Here is a 17,273-nt window from a genome sequence, read left to right as displayed (position 1 = left end):
TTCTAGCACTCAGTTTCGATTCGATTTTATATTGCCTGGTTTCCTTAGCCTCTTGTGAAAGAACCTCTTCAGTGGGTGAAATGGGAATGTGGCAGGAGAGAGGGGGATGCCCTACAGTGAATCAGAACTGTTTCTTAGAGGATGTTCCATCACCTTCCATGTAATTTGATCAGATGTTTTTTCCCAACCAAAGTTAAAACATTCTTCCCTTCCACTTCACAGTAAACGGGAGCATTCTTTCTGGCTGAGTGCCTCCCAAGCCACCATTCTTTAAGTGGAATTTATTTGAACAATTTGACATTGATTTCTAGTCTGGGTACTGTTTAGTTCCTATATGGGTCACTGAGCAAAAGTACTTAATATGTTGTATGTTCCACATAAAAATATCACCTGAGTTTAGTTGTTCAGTGAGCTCCTAGGACAACAGAGGGTTACTGCCAGCAGAAAAGTATCACTTTCAACACGGGATGTGCTGTGAGCATTGGCAGTATATAACATATTCAGCAGTGTTTTCATGAACCCTGTCAGCAGAGTCTGTAAACTTTGCAATGAAATTCACCTTCTACTCAGCTTGACTTTATGGCTTCCCAAGCAAGGAGGTAAAGAACATGGACGAGAAGAGGACGCGTCACAAGGGCACCTTCTGCCTTGTGGGACTCCCCCTTCTGGTGTCTGGAAGGGACAATGGTGGTTGTATTCAAGGTCACTGCCCCCAGGCAGAGAGAAGGAAGGGAAGTGTTTTCTTCAGGTTCTTCTCCTTTTCATAGGAGAGTGAGGCTTCTGCTCCAGATCTTATAAGGAATAATATAGAAAAATTATGCTTTATCACTAGCAAAAAATTTGTCATTTGTAATTTGGGAACAATACATTGTGTACACAGTTTAGAATTAATGCGACAAGCTATTAAAAGTACTTAACTTGATACCTGGCACTAGCAGTCATTGAATTATTGTTTGTTTCTTTCCGGCTGTCACCAGTAACAGTTTCGCATTTTTACCTTCAGGTCTCTGGTCCATTTTGAGGTAACTGTTGTGAAAGAGATGTAAGGTTTTGTTTAGATTCTTTTTACTTTTTTCCTTGGAAAGACTGTTCTTTCTCCACTGTATGGCCTTTGCTCCTTTGTCAAAGCTCATTGACTATATTTGGGTGGGTCTTTTTCTGGGCGCTCTGTTCTGTTCAGTTGGTCCATTTGTCTATTCTTTCACCCATATCACATCGTTTTGATCACTGACTGGAAAGCTTTTCAAAACCATAAAGCTTTATACTCATACGAGGCACTATTAGTAGAGACAGTGATCAGCTAAGGACAGATGGCATTTCCTTAGCTATTATCCTCTCCCTGCTCTGCATGAATTAGAAGATGGAACTCCTCATGGGAAAGCCAGTGCTACAGGGCCAATGTTTTACTGAGGGGATGATGGACATGGTCTCTTCCTTTCTGTTGAGTTTGAGGACAGGGCTTGTTCAAAAATGTCTGTTTGGTTAGTCTCTGCTTTTTCCGACTTCAAAGACCGAATCATAACACTTTGCTATTGGCAACTCAAGCATTATATATTGTGTTATTTTTAAATATTTTATTATTTTCTCTCTTATTTTATACAGTAACATTGTTTCCTTTTACTGCTCAGTCGGGGCATGGCTTATGATTATCCATTATAGCTTTAGCTGATATGGATCCTATGCTTTAGCCAGTATTTCTCTTTAGCCAGTATCAGATCCTCTGGGAAGTTGTTAGAAATGCAAATTTTCAGGTCCTACCCCAGACGGAATGAATCCAACCTCTAAAATATGGCCAAGTAAATCAGCATTTTAATAAAAAATATGATACATGTTCAAGTTTGGGAATCACAAACTTTGAGTTTACAAAGAGTTTTTCTTTCATTTAGTAGCAGCATTCTTACGTGCATTGTCTCTGATAGATGGCACGATGACCCACTTCCACTTGGTTATTCTTTTCCCTCTGTGTTTTAGGGCTTGCCATAGGATGCCCTGCTGAAGCTGGCATGCTGCACAGGAGCTATATTAAATGCCACTCAAAACACTCCCACTGCCCACAGCCTACAGAAAAAGAGCATTGCCTGATCCAGATGCTGAGTGACTGCAGATCAACAGTCAGTGTCACCTTGCATCCTGGGAGCTCTTCCCCTCCCATCTCTCTTTCCCTCTTTCTCTGTGGGCACAGCCATCAGGATCAGCTGAACCACTGGGGATGGCTGCCTTTGGAGAGTAGCTATGTGGCCTTGAGAAAAGTTGGGTGGATGGATGGCCCATCCTTGGAAATGGGCTCTCTGAAAGGACAAAGCCTAGGAGACCACTCCTCAGGATGCAGGGCACAGGCATGCCTGTTTTTTTAGGGTGTGGAGACAGGAGTTTTATGAACAGAAGGAATTTTGTTGAGTTTGTTGCCTTATGCTGATTCTTTTGGGATGTTGTGTAGCAATAGAGAAATCTTTGATGAGAAGAAAAAAAACAGTTTTAGTGAAGTAAATAAATGTAGGTTCATTTTCATTTGTAAATATATTTCCTCTATTTGTTGTTACTCTATTTGTAAGATGCATACATATAACCATAGATTCAGAGTTTTTTGTCTATTCATTGATGATGATCTGTGTTACTTTCTGTTGAGGAGGCACAGCAATTTGCTATCAGTGTGGTGGCTGCCACAGACAGTGTAGGTAGTGGCCTTCTGTTAGTTGAGATAATTAATTACTAAACTGGCAGCATGTCCCCCTCATTCTGTGATACACACACACACACACACACACACACACACACACACACGGTACCCCTTATGCCTTCTTAACTTCCAAGAGAGTCTTTTGGGCATATAAAATTTGCCTGAGTCAAAAGTTTAAAATATGCATTGTTTCTGTGTCTATTAAAAGCAAAGTTTAAAATAAAACCTGAAATAATGGATGAAATCCATTCAGGCAGCTTGGTGGTTTAAAGCAAGACTGAACTTCCTACTTTTTGAAGAGTGTATTTCCAAGAATAAAGGTGAGTGGGCAAAGCAAGGCCTAATTTTCCCTACTGCATAGAAAATAAAATGACGCATATTGAATGCTGTCTTGAAGGTGCTTATAATGGTTGGGAACAGATGGCCTTGAGACCCAGGCTATTCATGTTAAGACTGAAGATGTGGTGAAAATGTGAAATAAACAATGCCATGGCAAAGATGGCTGAAAATGAGTTAGCAATACTTTGTGAACCCTTCATTTTCCTAGTACAACAGCTCTTCCGTAATCAAACATCTCTTCCTCTCTCTTGACTTCAGCATGCTATAAAGGACAGTGCCCTTCATTTGTGATTATCTAATCTCTAGAAACATGCCCTGCCCTTGTATATTTCTGGTGGGAATATAAAATGCTGCAGCTGCTGGAGAAAGCAGTTTGGTGGGCCTTCGAAAAGGGAAACACAAAGTTATGTGTGTTTATGACCCAGAATGTTCCATTCCTAGGTTTATACTCAAGATAACTGAAGACAAATGTTCATACAAAAACTTGTACAAAAATGTTTATCACAACATCTTTTATAACAGGCAAAAAGTGGATATGATCCAAATCTCTGTTAGCTGGGTAATGGATAAATAAAATGTGATAGACCCATACACCGAAATACTATTCAGTCATAAAAAATAATAAGTACTGATAGTAAGAGTTGAAGAATGAAGAAAGAAACATGAGAAGCAGCTTAACAGTTAAAGACAGGTTTATTTTGGAGAATAATCCTGCGAGGGGCTTCTGGCTGAGTTAGGTTAGGGGCACTCTCTCTTACAGATTAAGAGTGTTTAAGGGTTTAGGGCAGGAGAGCTTATCACATGCTCGGAATATTTCTGTTTCTTTGTCTTGCTTATTTTGTGTTTGTTCATATATATTTTTTTTGCAGCTGCAGACATAACCAAGTCTGCTTTTAGCTTCTCTATCTTAGTGCACCTAAAGGGAAAGGAATGTGCTTATTAGGGCTCATTGTTTTACGGGGGTCCATTGTACAAGTGTGAAGTTTGGCAATTACCCAAGAGACTTCCCCCCACCTTCTCTGCCTGAGCTCTCTTATCTGTGTTTTACTGTCAGCTCTTTCTACCTGCTTGTTGTGAGAAGAGAAGTGATTTCCTTGAAATGCATAGGTTAGAAAGGGAGCCGGGACTTGAAATGGCAGTGTTTGTCCAAGATGACGGTGCTCCTGCTCTGTCACTGATACTGGCTACCACTTGGATGAACCTTGAAAGCACTGTGCTAAGTGAAAGAAGGCAGAATTGATGGGCCACATTTTGTTTGATTCCATTTGTATGAAATGTGCAGAATAGGCAAATTATAGCCCCCCGAAATTCATATGTTGAAGTCCCAACTCTTAGTACCTCAGGATGTGACTGTCTTTGAATATGGGGCCTTTAAGGAGGTAATTAAGGCAAAAAGAGGTCCTCTGGGTAGGCCCTCATCCAGTAAGACTGGTGTTCTTCTAAGAAGAGAGTTACACACACAGTTACACACAGAGGAAAGGTCAGGTGAAGACAGAAGGAGAAGGCAGCCTTCTGCAAGCCAAGGTGAGAGGCCTGAGGGTAAACAGCCTGTAATAGGTCTGGTAAGGTCTGAACAGGGGTCAGATTGTATAGTGTGTTGTAAGCTAGGATAAGGAGTTTTATTTAAGAGTAATTCAGAGTCACTGGAAGGTTTTGAGCAGGGTTCTACAGATCTGATTAATATTTGGGAGCTAGGGTCTCCCTGGAGTTTCTAAGAAGGAGGACTAAAGCACCCCTGACCTCATGCCCAGAGGTAATCTCTATCGGCCAGGGTCCTGAATTCAACTTTCTTCATCCTGTTGATTGTCCTTGGTTTACAGCAGAGTTTGCACAGAGAAAAATCAACACACCCAGGATAGCATGCCTCAATACTCCAAACAGATTCTGAGAAGCATAAGGGTCAACCATAAATGCACATTTTGCAAACCCTGTAATCTGTTTATGCTACAAAAAAATCTCCTAAACAGAGGAGCTGGGTCAACTGCAAATAGCTGTTGTTGACTTTCTATGAGGACATTGGCAATCATGATGGCTCTGTGTGCCACAGGACTGTCATAAAGAGAGATTTCTGCATGGTGGTGATTTTCTGTACTCATCAGTGGATTTTTGTTTTTTCATCAGGGTCAAGATCTCCAACCATAAATGAAGGAGAAATTTTGACTTGAGAAATATCTACTTTGTTAATAAGCAAAACTGAAACTGGAAAAAAAATGTTGTTTTGTAAACACAGGCTTGCTGTTCATCTAGTGCAAAGTATAACTCTTGCAAAATGCTAAGGGTACATGGTCCCCACGGTGCTAGCGTTTAAAATGGTTTTGGAGGAATCAAAACAGCAGCTCTGTTTATTGCACGAATGTAGCAAATATGAAAGCCAAATTGTAGAAATTATTTTAAACAACTGAATGCCACTTACCAGCTGTGAGCTACCTGCTTCAACTAAACTCTTTCAAATCTAAAAAAGGGAGAACATTTCTCTCTTCTCTTCATGTATTTAAAGGCAGCATCTGAATTAACATCTGAGTCATAAATAGTCCATGAAACAGATGACTCCTCATCCTATGACTAGATGTTTTTTTACCAGATAAAATTCTAAGTGAATCTCTTTTCTCTTTTGCACTTTTAAAAAGCTATTTCCCTTCTCTGGTTTGGTCTTCTGGTTAATGTGCTGAGGCAGGCTCTTGGCAGCCAGAAGGAATATCATCTATATTTAGGGCTTCCATTAGCTCTTGTGTTTGAATCTGCTGCTATTTCCTAATTTCAACATAAATATTCTACGAGGGTGGATTGCCATTTATGTTATTGCTGTATAATAAAGTCATCATGCTAATATGCCTTATTTTTCATGGAGATTCTTTTTGCCAATCAAGCACACTCCCTTTTTATTGGTCACATACTGATACATGAGAAGTTGTTAGCTTGATAACATTTACCAGCATTCAGGCTGGTCAGCCTTGGTTCTGACTTTTCTCACCGCTCCTTCCAGGCTGGCTTGGATACCATTAGTGTTTTCTTTTTGGTTTGTGGGAGTTCGGCAACCCAATAACCTTGAGAAAAGAGGAATGAGAAATGGGACCAGTTCATCTTAGGCTCAAAGATTCATTTTGCCAGAGTAGGTTTTTCTCCCCTAGGATAAGAAATTACTGTGTCATTCCAAATGCATAGATACTACTGTGCCAAAGCTCTGCAGAGAATTTCATGCTGAACTTTTCTAAGAAAATTAATTGGATGCTAATGAAAGCTTGGGGGTGGTAGAATTCAAGGGAGAAGCACTCGGTTTTTTATCACCACTTCCCAAAATTATGTAGTCCAAGGCTTTTGTGATGATTATAAAAATAACAACCCCCACTTGCTTGTGCTAGACAGAATATATAATGATTTCACAACACTTCTGCATTGAATTAGAGTAATCCTCCTGGTATCGGAAGACCTCCCCTGAGCCCAGTGCATGCTGGTATTGCCATCAGAATCTTAGCAGTAAGGCCTTTGGCCAGGTTTGGGAGTTCTAATAAATTTAGCATACAGGCCCGGTGCAGTGGCTCACCCCTGTAATCCCAGCACTTGGGAGACCGAGGTGGGTGGATCACTTGAGGTCTGGAGTTCAAGACCAGCCTGGGCAACATGGTGAAATTGCAGTGAGCTGAGATTGTGGTACTGCACTCCAGCCTGGGTGACAGAGCGAGATTCTGTCTTAAAAAATAAAAATTAAAAATTAAAATGAATTTTTAAAAACATAGCATATGGAACACTCTTCTGGAATCAGTGTCTATAACAAAAAAAGAAAAGAAAAATTTGAAGTTGCAAGTACTTAGAGGGGTTTGTGGATATTGGAAAGGAGACGAGGAACCTACACATCACCTTATTTCTAGGAGAAGATGGGGTGCCGGATTCACGCTTGTTCTCAACCGTAGCAGTTGTTTGGACTCAGTAGAAATATTTGCTGTGAAGTCTGTCATATGAAGGAAAAAATCAGGGGTGCAACAGAGTGGCCAGAAAAATTGAATGGTGTCGTTTCCAGTAACCAAGGTGAGCCACCTCATGCTTGTAGGTCAGCACAGATTAGACGTGGGTGTCTGGAGTTTGCTCTTTTTATATGTGCTCTGAGACAGGCTTTTTGTTCCTGTCGCATGACTCCCAGCTGGAGAGGATGAAGAGAGGAGAGCCCAAGCTACGCCAATAACCCTTGGTTCCAGTTCCTGCTGTTTTGTCATTGTCTTCCCATCACAGCTGTACGAGGGCCACTGCTGGCTGCCTTCTTGCTTCTCCAGCTGCTTTTCTCTGGTTTTCTCCTTGGCTTCTCTTTCTGAAATTGTCACTTAATTAATGTTGACATCCCCAGGCTGTGCCCTTTGGTACTTATCTATTCTCATTTTACCTACAGTCCCTGGACAATCGCATCCATTCCCATGGCTTCAATTACCATCTCTACTGCTGGCAGCTCTCGAATGAAATCTACATCTCCAGCCCAGAACTTGTTCTGTGGTTCCCTAAATGTCTCAAACTCAGTGTGTCTGAACTGAACCTATGATGCTCCCACCCCCACAGACTGTGACTGCTCCTGAGATCTTGTCTCTGTAATAGTGGCCAAGATTTACCGTGCTTGTGATATTCCAGGCTCCATTCCAAGCATTTGACATACTTTACCTCATTTAACCTTTTCCAGAGCCCTATACAGAAGATACAATTATTATCCCCCTCTTATACTCTGAGGAACCCAGTGAATCGGCACCTTGCCCAGGGTTCAACAGCTAGCTGTGGACAGAGCCAGACTTTGAATGCAGGCTGTTGAAACTGGAGTCCACACTTCTAACTGCTCGGCTGTGCTGCTTGCTGTTGTACATTTACCCAAGTCAGAAACTGGAGCATCATTTTTGATGTTGTCTTCTCCCCTGCCTCCCATACCCAATCCAATGCCAATCCAGTTCCTTTTACCTCCTGAATAACTTGAGCCTTTCTATTGTTTTTTCTCCCTGGTCACTACTCTAGTACAAGCTATTATCTCTTGCCTAGACACTCACAATGGCTTCCTAACAACTCTTCCTGCTGTTCTCTCTTCTCTCCTTTCCACCCCATCTATTTTCCATATTGCAGCCAAAGAAATCACTCTAAAAGATAAATTCCATTGTGTCACTTCAGCAAAATGCTCCATTGGTTCCCCATTGTCCTCAGGGCAAAGTCTGAACTCCAATATGCCTGAAAAGGCACACTCTGAGCTCTGTTCTCTTCAGCCTCATCCTTCTCCCTGACTCCGTCCATCCCCTTGCTCTGTCCGCATGCCCCAGTCTTCCTGCGCTGCTTCTGCTTCCTCGCTCCTGGAAGGCCCCCTCCTCTTTCTCACCTCTTGGCCACTTAGTTGTCTGATCCCTTTGCATGTGATACAGTTTGGATACTTATCTCCTTCGAATCACATGTTGAAATCTGATCCCCAGTGTTGAAGGTGGGGCCTCATGAGAGGTATTTGGTCGTGAGGGCGGATGGCTTATTCTTATGGCAATCAGTGAGTTCTCACTCTTAGGTCCCACAAGGTCTGGTTGTTAAGAAGAGTCTGGCTCCTCCTTCTCTGCTTGCTCCCTTCCTCGGTCAATATGTGATCTCTGCACACACCAGCTCCCCTTCGCTTTCCACCATGAGTGGAAGCAGCCTGAAGACCTCACCAGAAGCAGATGTGGCACCAGGCTTCTTATACAGCCTGCAGAACAATCAGCCAAAGAAATCTCTTTTCTTTATATATATCCCAGCCTCAGGTGTTTCTTTATAGCAACACAAAGGGACTAAGGCAGCCAGAATGTCCTTCCATCTTTCTGCACCTGCTTGACTTCTATTCATCCTCAAAGGCTTTGGGGATTTCCTCTCTGAGTTCTAGAAAGGGACTTTGGTGCCTTGGCTGTGTGTTCTGGAATAGCTCTCACTCTGTGTGCCATGCTTTGTCCCAAGCACTTTATTAACTCATTTAATCTTGCAAAAACCCTCTGAGGTAGACACAATTATTATTTCCACTTGGTAGATGAGACTGTTGAAGCACAGTGCATCTGTCACTCTAGTAGTTCACCAGAGGAAGTCTGACACAGGACTTTGACTACAAGGCTGCCGCAAGAGCAGAAAAAACAACTAGAGGGTGCAACACAATCCAAAGCTGAGAACCAGTAGGAAGTTGCTGCTGCAGGTTGGAGGGACAGAGGGAAGTGGGGATGTCGCCAGAGGTGAGACACTGGGACTGCCCAGTGGGAACTGGAGCTCTAGAGGAGGTGCACCCACTGTGCAGCCACCCTGAACAGTACCCAGTGTGTCCAAGATGATGGTGCTCTTGCTCTGTCACTGATACCTGCTACCACTTGGATGTACCCCGACCTTCCCTTCTCCTACCTGCTAAGCTTCACCACTGCTTCCCATTGGCTGAGCTAACCAGACACTCATTGGCAGGAGTCTGGGAAAATGCAGTCTGCAGAGGTCGTGGTAAAGATGGGGAACAAACTGAGAGAAAATAGGTAGAAGAAAGGCCCAGAGAAGTTAATTACTTTTTCTAAACTCTGACAACTTCTAAGTTGCCAGGTCTAGGTAGTTTGGCCCCAGACTGTGTCCCCTTAACCATTGATCTACACTGCCACTCTGAGAATCTGGGGCCAGGCACTGGGTCACTGTTCCTCAGATGTGTGAAATGGAAATAATAGTGATACCCTTGGTATAGGGCTACGATAAAGGGAAAATGAGTCTACACTTCAAATACATTGAATAGTGCCTGGAATAGCATCAGCACAGTAAATCTTGGTCATTCTTACAGAGATAAGGATCCCAGGAGATCCTTATCTGGGCGTGGGAGCTGTGCCTAGCACTGTCTGAGGCTCTTTTTCTGGAAGGTAGTTGCTACCTCCATTTTACGGATGATAAAACCGAAGCCCGAAGAGTTTGACTCACTGACATAGCAAAAGTGGGAGTAGGACTCAAGAATTTGATATCAGAATCAACGTGTGTATGCCGTATTGAAATTCCTGTGTGATGGCCTCTCTTCCAGCTAAGCTGCAGTTTCTATGGGGACACACCTGTGCCTTTTTTTGCCTTTATTCCCTAGCACAGGCTCAGCACCTGGTCCCTTGGAAGATACTCAGTGCGTATTTGCTTCATGAATTATTAAATGGCCTGGTGATTTGCTGATGCTATGGAAGTGTGAGCTGCAGAGATGTGTTTCTGGACCTCTTGGTCAGCAGCGAGGTGCTGGAGGCCCAGCCTCAATTCAGAAACTCATTCCAGGCCATCTCCACAGTGCATACCCCAGTGTTCTAGCTCTGCCATTTCATTCATCTGTGTGATGGCTTCCCCTGGCCTTCTGTCTTGTAGAGGACATCGGTTTTCTACATTCCTGAGTTTTCAGTGGTGACCAAGGCAAGGGGATAAGAGTCAGAGTGAGGAAAATTGCATCAAGGGGTTGGAAGAGAAAATGAAATGGAGTAAAAGGTCACCATGACACCCTTAAGGAGTTCTTAAGGGCACTTCATAATCATAACATAATCTGCAAATGCACATCTGGAGGTAATTACATCTAGCTAGGACAAATCATTTCTACTTTTATCTTAGCAATTGACCTGGTGTATAAAGTGGAAGCAATTCACTCCCCTGTCTCTGTTTTCCCACTTAACGAAGAGGGAAAAGATCATTTTCGCTGAGTGTTGGAAAGTACTTTTTCATCATTAGAGAAAATCTGTAAGAAATTAGTTACTGAATCTGGCTTTGGCATGAGGACATGGGCTAAAACTGTTTTTGATCTGTTGCAACTGGTATGTTGTTGGGGATGCTGCTATTTGTTGAAGTTTCTCTCATCTTTCCAGCAGAAAGAGTTGGGCTTTTTGTGAGAAGCTAATGTATATTTATTAATAGATAATATAAGTTATATATCTAATAATGGTGTCCTCTTCCCTTTGGCTGCTTACAAAGGTCAGAGCCAAATAGGCCAGCACTTGGAAGAATGTGTGATTCACAGAACGCCTTTCATGTCCTAACCACAGCCCTGCCACTCATTTCTCTATCCTATCTTTTCCCCCCATCACATTTATTTAACTGATTGTATCTTGCTAAATTGCAGGCATCTTTTAAGCCATCTTCAGTCCTTCCCAGGACAACGCAAATAAGTAAATAAATAGTTACTGACTCAAATGTTTTTAATCTTATACTTGATTCCTGGCTTTGCTTTAATAAAGCACTTTGAGTTACTGGCACTCAAACAACTCAAAGTATCAATGTTCTATCACTTTCTAGAATGAACTAATCCAGCAGAGATCAATTGATGGCAAAAAGCAATAGTATATTAAACTCCAGAGTTCCTAGCTGGAAGAAATTGTAATTTTAAAATTGGTTGATCAAGAAATAGATGTTGGCAATTGACTCAATTTTAGTAATGTTTTAAATAAGTCTATTTTAATAATACATATACAAATGATGAATTTATAATTTGTTCATTAGTCACAATCCATCTACATACATTTGAAAATGGTGGCATATACATATGGTGAAAATAGGATTTTCACTGGCTTTCAGATTATGTTGGTGAGCTTATAAACTAGAAGATCCCTTGCAAGAAGGCCATAGATTCCCTAGAGGTGAAGCTTTGCAGGCTGGAAATCTTGGCATTCTTCCTTTACTCATTTGTGAAGGCATATTGGGTGAGGTGCTAGAGTCCGCAGGCATGCTTTTGTACTAGAGTGCTTCACTTTCATGAGAACTGGAAAACAATGGGCTCAAAATCAACCTTTAGTAACAAAATTTCCCTTTAACTTTCTAGACGTGTGTCAAAATCGCTTCATTAAATTTCAACAGTGTTTAAACATGCATTTGTACTGTGATTTTCACTTTTTAAGCACTCAAATGTAATATTTTGTTATCAATTATATTATTTATCAATTATATATTCTTATTAAAGAATATATCTAAGAAGAGAGGGATCTCATTTTATGAAAAAGAAATAGGGAAGAAAATCAGTGAACTGAGGTCGTGCTGCAAGTTAGAGGTCAGCCCTAGACTAGAACTTTATTTTCTAAGTTTTTAAAGAGATGGGGTCTTGCTACTTTGCCCAGGTTGGCCTCAAACTCCTGGGCACCAGCAATCCTCTTGCTTCAGCCTGCCCAATAGCTGGACTATAGGCACAAGCCACCACACCCAGCTAGAACTTTTCCTTTCTTTCTTTCCTTCTTTCCTTTCCTTTTCCCCTCTTTCTTTCCCTCCCTCCCTTCCTCCCTTCCTCACTTCCTCCCTTCCTTCCTTCCTCTTTCTCTTGTTCTTTCTTTCTTGATTTCTTCAGGGTCTCTCTCTGCCCTGATCAAGCTATCCTTCCCACTCAGCCTCCCACTCATAGTATCTGGTACTACAGGTGCACGCCACCATGTTCGGAAAATTTTTGTATCTTCGTAGAGATGGGGTTTCACCATATTGTGTAATTCTGGGCTCAAGTGATCCTCCTGACTCTGCCTCCCAAAGTGGTGGGATTACAGGTGTTTGCCACCATGCTGGCAGAACTTTAATTCTTAAAATGATTTTTTGCTGCTTTTTCCTTTATCTTATATTGCCTAAGGGCTGTCTTTCTCTTTTTTTGAAAAATATTTTTAAGTAAACAGTGTCTCAAGCCCTAAGCCACCCCTTCATCTTTTACAGTTTCTGCCAGCAAAATTATAGTACTGTGCACAGGCCTGGGTCTCCTTGTCCTTCAACAACTTTGGCTCCCCCTGGGGTCTTGAAATCACTCTGCCATCTATATACAATAAGAAATCAAGATTATCCTCTCCAGCTGGCAGCTTTTCTGCTACACAGATTTGCTTTTCCATGAACAAAAACTGGCACATCCAATCGACTGGAATTTTGTGGCTGCTTAATGGAATGTATTGAAACCAACTCAGCTAAGTAGTGTTTCTGTGTCTAGTCATGCCTCAGGAAGGGGTGTACTTAAACCCCAGTATGAAAAAGCATTCAATGAAAGGCCCTCTTGCCTCAACAATGTCCCCTGCAGATACTTTCCGGGCATGAGGGACGCTGTAAGGGCTCCACTTTGCTTATGTCCGTGAGAATCTTTTACTCATCCTGACATGGGCTACTTCTGATTGATAATCCGTCTTGCTTCTTGGGGATCCCCGAGGAATTTTTAAGAAAAAAATGCAACTGGTTTTGTGAAGAGAAAACCAAGTTTGGCTAAGAGTAAAAAAATAATAATGAAAGAAAGTGCATGAGAAGAATAAAAATGAAACACAAGCACTCTTTTCTTTCCTTTAGGGCAGTGCGGGGGACGGAAGGGCAGTGGGAGAGAGTGGGAAACGCACTCTCTGAGTTTATTTTTAACATCAAGTTAAAAGCATACTCTGTGTTCTTTCCTTTTAAAAATTGACTTTTAACCTACTGAGGCATTTTTACTCTATTCTGCCTGTGGGGTAAAACTCCTTTTGTGGCTGGCAACTCCCACTGGGTCTTTTCCCATCATGACAGCCTTACGAGCTAAGTAGTTAGAGCCATGGAAAAACCCCAGCATTTTTCTTCAAAGGGTTTCTCATTAGCATATGCACACAGCTTCTGTGCGCAGAGAAGCTTGGAAACCCTGGCTGCTTACCTGGAGTTTGAGCTTTCTTGCATTTTTCAGAACTGATAGTTAGGGAAAACTCCTGTTTTTAAAATAGTTTGAACTAGTAACATAGTGGAGACGGTCTTTCTTCAGTCCACTGCAAAATTTATTAGTTGAGTTTATGAATAATGCAACATACATACACACACTTACACCTGTAAAATTCAATATGAGTGAACAGAAATGGTAATAGCTAATCTCTAACACTTACTGAAGGCTTCCCATGGGGCAGCCAGATACTGTTTATATGCATTTAATGCTCCGAACAGTGCTCTCAGGGTAGATGATATTATCATCCCATTTTACAGATGAAGAAACTTGAACTCAGGGCTATTAAAGGTTATACTTTCAGTGAGTGAGTTTGGGGGAAGGGATTCAAACTTAGGCAAGACAGTCAGTTCAGGTCCACTGCTAGCCTATACCATAAGCATATAATTAAAATAGAAGCCCCTACTTTAAGATATTGCTGCTTTCATCTTTTGGAAAGTTATCAAAAATACCAATTTTATTAGAAGACATTTTACTGCCACTTACAAGACTGTTGTCACAATAAATATATAGATTTACAATGTGTGGACGAGGTGAAGCATGCTCCCTTACATGTGACAACTTTGTGCAGTGCACAGCTTGCACAAAGGTACATGACAGCCGTTCATACATGTACACATGCAAAAACACATGTGTACTTCCACAGAAGAAAAGAAAAGACTTTCTTAGTTTAGTCTTTGGTCTTTTAGAGGTAACCACACTGATCTCACTCAGCAATGGGTCTTCCATGTGGCTCAGTCTAGAATGAGTACAGATCACATTAAAGGATCTGAAACCAGTTGTATTTGTACGTAGTTCAAAAATACCCTAGTCTTACTTCCTTCTTCTCCTCTGGGGAATAAACACTGAATACACATTTTACATAGGAAGTTCTGTGTATATAGCTGTGTGAAGGGATGAGGAAAAAAGAAATAGAATAGTTCACAAACTGGGGGAGATTAAACTTCTATTATGGAAAATTTTAAACATGTACTGAAGTAGAACAAAAAGTATAATGAACCCCACTTTCCTCCATGAACCTAACATCCAGCTGTAAAAAGCATCAACTAATGGCCATTCATGCTTCATCTGGATTTTTAATCACTCTCCTCCATATTTGAAGCAATTCCTAGACACATCATTTTAGCCAAAAATATTTCAGTACATATCTCTACAAGTTATGAAATATTTTCAAAATATAATCATGATATCATTATTACATCTAAACAGAAATAATAGGAAGGCTTTAATATCATCATATAGCCAGTGTTAAAATTTTTGACTGTCTCCAAAAGGTCCCTAATTTTCTTTTTTCATTTGTTTTTACCTTGTGTTTGTTTGAAATGGGAATCAAGGCCGGGCACGGTGGTTCACGCCTGTAATCCCAGCACTTTGGAAGGCCAAGGTAGATCACAAGTTCAGGAGTTCGACACCAGCCTGGTCAAAGTGGTGAAACTAAAAATGTTTGTATTTTTGTCTTTACTAAAAATACAAAAATTAGCTGGGTGTGGTGACGTGTGTCTGCAATCCCTGCTATTTGAAAGGCTGAGGTAGGAGAATTGCTTGAACCCAGGAGGCAGAGGTTGCAATGAGCACAGATGGCACCACTGTACTCCAGCCTGGGCAACAGAGCAAGACTCCATCTAAAAAAAAATAAATAAATAAAAACTAAAACGAAAAAAATAAATGAAATGGGAATCAATTAAGTTCAAATATTGCTTTGGTTGTTATATTTAAGTCTCTTTTAATGTACAAGTTCTTTCCTCATCTTCCTTCATCTCTCTTTCTCGCTCTCTTTTTTTCTTTTTTTTTTTTTTTAACCAGAGCCTGCCTTTTGCTAATGGCATTCTAGTAATGTTTAACGTGGTCCTCTGCTGCAGATTCCTTTCTGTATCTGCATATTCTTTTAAGGTATTTGGGTGAATTTTATCCACAACCAGGCTTGGAAAATACTGGAGAAGTTTTGCTTCTGCTTCTGAATTTCTTAATGTCTTTTGTCTTTTTATTTTAATTTCATTTTCTTTCTATTTCTTAAATCCTCCATAGGAAGTATGGATTTCTGAAGGTCTTGGTTGAGAAAACAAAACTTGGAGGAACTTGGATACAATCATAAAACTACATGTCCACCACCTGTTGACAGGTAATGAATGCTGGCTTGAATGTTGAGGGCTCTAGAATCCCTGGAACAACTAAAGAAAGGGGCTTTGGGGGAACAGTTTCTCAGCCAAGCTTGGGATCGGCAATAGATCTGAATTAGTGGTGCTGCAAAAAAAAGAGGACCTCCCAGCTGGAGGGATTTGGTCTCACTTGAGGCCCTGTGGGAATTAGTAACCAGCAGCTGAATTGTTAATTAACAGGCAAAGCCTGGCCTGAAATAAGCTGGTGCTTGATTTCAGTGGAGTTTAAATTGCTGGGAAAATGATTGTTCTAAGGATACTTGACTGATTTTAAATCTACATGTCTTCAGCAGATTGTAAAATGAACATATTTGTTCATTAGAGTGTTTTTTTTTATTTTTTTAAGATTCTGGTTTTACTGAACAAACCAAAGATCTGTAAGTTCACCAGGCTCTGGTTTACAGCCTCCATCTGCCTAGAAATCTATTGCACTAATGTCCTTGCTAGCACAAGACCACCTTGCTATCCTGGACGCATTTCCAGGAGAAATGCTTGGGGCAGACGCAGTGATGTGTTCTGTCGTAGGCACCTCAGCTGCTTCTGTCATCAACCTGGGTGATATGCTTTGGCTGTGTCTGCACCTAAATCTCATCTTGAATTGTAGCTCCCATAATTCCTATGTGTCATGGAAAGGACCCTGTGGGAGGTAATTGAATCATGGGGCAGGTCTTTCCCACACTGTTCTCGTGATAGTGAATAAGTCTCATGAGATCTGATGGTTTTATAAAGGGGAGCTCCTCTGCACACATTCTCTTTCCTACCACCATGGAAGCCATGCCTTTGCTTCTCCTTCACCTTAGACTGATTGTGAGGCCTCCTCAGCCACGTGGAACTGTGAGTCCATTAAACCTCTTTCCTTTATAAATTACCCAGGCTTGGGTATGTTTTTATTAGCAGCATGAGAACAGACTAATACACTGGGCTTGCTTTCTTTTGTGCATCTTGAAGGATTAAGAAGACTTAAAAAAAATAAATAACAGAGTATTATATTTTCTTGGTGAGAGGTTTTGGACTTTCTTTCCCTATGTCCACATTGATCTGTCAATCCCTGCCCCAGGCTCCTGCTGTTCTCCTCATCCCATATCTGCTGCCTAAAAAGGTGTTTGCTGTCAGAAAGCCGAGGATCAAAGTGTTTCTATCACTGGCTAGTTGGGCGACCTTGGGTAGATCCCTCAATTCTCTGAGCCCTATTATCTTTACATGTAAAATAAAGATTATATCACCTGCTCCACCTCCTATAAGAGGCTGTTGTGAAAATTAGCTTCTTATGGTAAGTGGAGCAGGTGATACAAAAGAGTTAATGTAGGTGAAAGTTCTGTCCTTCATTAAATGACAAAGCATCACACAATTGCCCTTGTTGCCTGCTACCTCCCCTCTACCTGCATTCATTCATTCCTGGCTGAGAGTGTAGAAGTCGAACAAGGCCTCATTACTTTTTAGTTGTATCATTTGGGCAAGGCATGCT

The 17,273-nt window shown here is 41.3% G+C and overlaps 1 long non-coding RNA gene across 9 annotated transcripts in view; it reads left to right on the top strand.

Moving 5' to 3' along the window:
• Nucleotides 1–17,273, top strand: part of LOC103795360 (uncharacterized) — a 273,323-nt gene that overhangs the window by 123,025 nt on the left and 133,025 nt on the right. For all 9 annotated transcript variants that reach the window (XR_013521988.1, XR_013521989.1, XR_013521991.1 and 6 more), the window contains one exon: nucleotides 15,678–15,771. This is a non-coding gene — a long non-coding RNA (uncharacterized LOC103795360). The remainder of the gene's footprint in view (nucleotides 1–15,677; nucleotides 15,772–17,273) is intronic.

The sequence above is a fragment of the Callithrix jacchus genome, chromosome 9, assembly GCF_049354715.1.
Source record: "Callithrix jacchus isolate 240 chromosome 9, calJac240_pri, whole genome shotgun sequence".
Lineage (NCBI taxonomy): Eukaryota > Metazoa > Chordata > Mammalia > Primates > Cebidae > Callithrix > Callithrix jacchus.
Note: the sequence above shows the minus strand (reverse complement) of the source record. Positions and strands in the feature narration are given on the sequence as shown.